Here is a 5,032-nt window from a genome sequence, read left to right on the forward strand (position 1 = left end):
ATCAAATTAATGACTGCCCAGGCTTCAGGATGTCTTTTTACACTATATAAAGGTGGAAATTTACATTGGAAACGTTTGGTTTAGCTGTTATAAAAGTTTGTTTTTTTAGTGCTGTAAATGCATTTTCAGCTCGCGCTGTACACATTTGCTATGAGAGGCATTATCTCATAAGGGAAATATTGGACAATCAAATTAATGACTGCCCAGGCTTCAGGATGTCTTTTTACACTATATAAAGGTGGAAATTTACATTGGAAACGTTTGGTTTAGCTGTTATAAAAGTTTGGTTTTTTAGTGCTGAAAATGCATTTTCAGCTCGCACTGTACACATTTGCTATGTGAGGCATTATCTCATAAGGGAAATACTGGACAATCAAATTAATGACTTCCCAGGCTTCAGGATGCATTTTTACACTCTATAAATGTGGAAATTTACATTGGAAACGTTTGGTTTAGCTGTTATAAAAGTTTGTTTTTTTAGTGCTGTAAATGCATTTTCAGCTCGCGCTGTACACATTTGCTATGTGAGGCATTATCTCATAAGGGAAATACTGGACAATCAAATTAATGACTGCCCAGGCTTCAGGATGTCTTTTTACACTATATAAAGGTGGAAATTTACATTGGAAACGTTTGGTTTAGCTGTTATAAAAGTTTGGTTTTTTAGTGCTGAAAATGCATTTTCAGCTCGCACTGTACACATTTGCTATGTGAGGCATTATCTCATAAGGGAAATACTGGACAATCAAATTAATGACTTCCCAGGCTTCAGGATGCCTTTTTACACTCTATAAATGTGGAAATTTACATTGGAAACGTTTGGTTTAGCTGTTAATGAAGTTTCGTTTTTTTAGTGCTGAAAATTCATTGTCTGCTGGCGCTGTACACTTTTTCTAAGTGTTGCAATATCTCATGAAGGAAATACTGGACAATCAAATTAATGACTTTCCAGGCTTCAGGATGCCTTTCTACACTATATAAAGGTGGAAATTTACATTGGAAACGTTTAGTTTAGCTGTTAATGAAGTTTCGTTTTTTTAGTGCTGGAAATTCATTGTCTGCTGGCGCTGTACACTTTTTCTAAGTGTTGCAATATCTCATGAAGGAAATACTGGACAATCAAATTAAAGACTTTCCAGGCTTCAGGATGCCTTTTTACACTATATAAAGGTGGAAATTTACATTGGAAACGTTTGGTTTAGCTGTTATAAAAGTTTGGTTTTTTAGTGCTGTAAATGCATTTTCAGCTCGCGCTGTACACATTTGCTATGAGAGGCATTATCTCATAAGGGAAATATTGGACAATCAAATTAATGACTGCCCAGGCTTCAGGATGTCTTTTTACACTATATAAAGGTGGAAATTTACATTGGAAACATTTAGTTTAGCTGTTAATGAAGTTTCGTTTTTTTAGTGCTGAAAATTCATTGTCTGCTGGCGCTGTACACTTTTTCTAAGTGTTGCAATATCTCATGAAGGAAATACTGGACAATCAAATTAATGACTTTCCAGGCTTCAGGATGCCTTTCTACACTATATAAAGGTGGAAATTTACATTGGAAACGTTTGGTTTAGCTGTTATAAAAGTTTGTTTTTTTAGTGCTGTAAATGCATTTTCAGCTCGCGCTGTACACATTTGCTATGAGAGGCATTATCTCATAAGGGAAATATTGGACAATCAAATTAATGACTGCCCAGGCTTCAGGATGTCTTTTTACACTATATAAAGGTGGAAATTTACATTGGAAACGTTTGGTTTAGCTGTTATAAAAGTTTGGTTTTTTAGTGCTGTAAATGCATTTTCAGCTCGCGCTGTACACATTTGCTATGAGAGGCATTATCTCATAAGGGAAATATTGGACAATCAAATTAATGGCTGCCCGGGCTTCAGGATGTCTTTTTACACTATATAAAGGTGGAAATTTACATTGGAAACGTTTAGTTTAGCTGTTAATGAAGTTTCGTTTTTTTAGTGCTGAAAATTCATTGTCTGCTGGCGCTGTACACTTTTTCTAAATGTTGCAATATCTCATGAAGGAAATACTGGAAAATCAAATTAATGACTTTCCAGGCTTCAGGATGCCTTTCTACACTATATAAAGGTGGAAATTTACATTGGAAACGTTTGGTTTAGCTTTTATAAAAGTTTGGTTTTTTAGTGCTGTAAATGCATTTTCAGCTCGCGCTGTACACATTTGCTATGAGAGGCATTATCTCATAAGGGAAATATTGGACAATCAAATTAATGACTGCCCAGGCTTCAGGATGTCTTTTTACACTATATAAAGGAGGAAATTTACATTGGAAACGTTTGGTTTAGGTGTTATAAAAGTTTGGTTTTTTAGTGCTGAAAATGCATTTTCAGCTCGCGCTGTACACATTTGCTATGAGAGGCATTATCTCATAAAGGAAATATTGGACAATCGAATTAATGACTGCCCAGGCTTCAGGATGTCTTTTTACACTATATAAAGGTGGAAATTTACATTGGAAACGTTTGGTTTAGCTGTTATAAAAGTTTGGTTTTTTAGTGCTGAAAATGCATTTTCAGCTCGCACTGTACACATTTGCTATGTGAGGCATTATCTCATAAGGGAAATACTGGACAATCAAATTAATGACTTCCCAGGCTTCAGGATGCCTTTTTACACTATATAAAGGTGGAAATTTACATTGGAAAGTTTGGTTTAGCTGTTATAAAAGTTTGGTTTTTTAGTGCTGTAAATGCATTTTCAGCTCGCGCTGTATACATTTGCCTATGAGAGGCATTATCTCATAAAGGAAATATTGGACAATCGAATTAATGACTGCCCAGGCTTCAGGATGTCTTTTTACACTATATAAAGGTGGAAATTTACATTGGAAACGTTTGGTTTAGCTGTTATAAAAGTTTGGTTTTTTAGTGCTGAAAATGCATTTTCAGCTCGCACTGTACACATTTGCTATGTGAGGCATTATCTCATAAGGGAAATACTGGACAATCAAATTAATGACTTCCCAGGCTTCAGGATGCCTTTTTACACTCTATAAATGTGGAAATTTACATTGGAAACGTTTGGTTTAGCTGTTAATGAAGTTTCGTTTTTTTAGTGCTGAAAATTCATTGTCTGCTGGCGCTGTACACTTTTTCTATGTGTTGCAATATCTCATGAAGGAAATACTGGACAATCAAATTAATGACTTTCCAGGCTTCAGGGTGCCTTTCTACACTATATAAAGGTGGAAATTTACATTGGAAACGTTTGGTTTAGCTGTTATAAAAGTTTGGTTTTTTTAGTGCTGTAAATGCATTTTCAGCTCGCGCTGTACACATTTGCTATGAGAGGCATTATCTCATAAGGGAAATATTGGACAATCAAATTAATGACTGCCCAGGCTTCAGGATGTCTTTTTACACTATATAAAGGTGGAAATTTACATTGGAAACGTTTGGTTTAGCTGTTATAAAAGTTTGGTTTTTTAGTGCTGTAAATGCATTTTCAGCTCGCGCTGTACACATTTGCTATGAGAGGCATTATCTCATAAGGGAAATATTGGACAATCAAATAAATGGCTGCCCAGGCTTCAGGATGTCTTTTTACTCTATATAAAGGTGGAAATTTACATTGGAAACGTTTAGTTTAGCTGTTAATGAAGTTTCGTTTTTTTAGTGCTGAAAATTCATTGTCTGCTGGCGCTGTACACTTTTTCTAAGTGTTGCAATATCTCATGAAGGAAATACTGGACAATCAAATCAATGACTTTCCAGGCTTCAGGATGCCTTTCTACACTATATAAAGGTGGAAATTTACATTGGAAACGTTTGGTTTAGCTGGTTTAAAAGTTTGGTTTTTTAGTGCTGTAAATGCATTTTCAGCTCGAACTGTACACATTTGCTATGTGAGGCATTATCTCATAAGGGAAATACTGGACAATCAAATTAATGACTTCCCAGGCTTCAGGATGCCTTTTTACACTCTATAAATGTGGAAATTTACATTGGAAACGTTTGGTTTAGCTGTTAATGAAGTTTCGTTTTTTTAGTGCTGAAAATTCATTGTCTGCTGGCGCTGTACACCTTTTCTAAGTGTTGCAATATCTCATGAAGGAAATACTGGACAATCAAATTAATGACTTTCCAGGCTTCAGGATGCCTTTCTACACTATATAAAGGTGGAAATTTACATTGGAAACGTTTGGTTTAGCTGTTAATGAAGTTTCGATTTTTTAGTGCTGAAAATTCATTGTCTGCTGGCGCTGTACACCTTTTCTAAGTGTTGCAATATCTCATGAAGGAAATACTGGACAATCAAATTAATGACTTTCCAGGCTTCAGGATGCCTTTCTACACTATATAAAGGTGGAAATTTACATTGGAAACGTTTGGTTTAGCTGTTATAAAAGTTTGGTTTTTTAGTGCTGTAAATGCATTTTCAGCTCGCGCTGTACACATTTGCTATGAGAGGCATTATCTCATAAGGGAAATATTGGACAATCAAATTAATGACTGCCCAGGCTTCAGGATGTCTTTTTACACTATATAAAGGTGGAAATTTACATTGGAAACGTTTAGTTTAGCTGTTATAAAAGTTTGTTTTTTTAGTGCTGTAAATGCATTTTCAGCTCGCGCTGTACACATTTGCTATGTGAGGCATTATCTCATAAGGGAAATACTGGACAATCAAATTAATGACTGCCCAGGCTTCAGGATGTCTTTTTACACTATATAAAGGTGGAAATTTACATTGGAAACGTTTAGTTTAGCTGTTATAAAAGTTTGTTTTTTTAGTGCTGTAAATGCATTTTCAGCTCGCGCTGTACACATTTGCTATGAGAGGCATTATCTCATAAGGGAAATATTGGACAATCAAATTAATGACTGCCCAGGCTTCAGGATGTCTTTTTACACTATATAAAGGTGGAAATTTACATTGGAAACGTTTAGTTTAGCTGTTATAAAAGTTTGTTTTTTTAGTGCTGAAAATGCATTTTCAGCTCGCACTGTACACATTTGCTATGTGAGGCATTATCTCATAAGGGAAATACTGGACAA

This window comes from Idiotropiscis lumnitzeri, unplaced genomic scaffold (genome assembly GCF_059441095.1).
Source record: "Idiotropiscis lumnitzeri isolate Australia: NSW breed Sydney's pygmy pipehorse unplaced genomic scaffold, RoL_Ilum_1.0 HiC_scaffold_36, whole genome shotgun sequence".
In the NCBI taxonomy this organism is placed as follows: Eukaryota; Metazoa; Chordata; class Actinopteri; order Syngnathiformes; family Syngnathidae; genus Idiotropiscis; species Idiotropiscis lumnitzeri.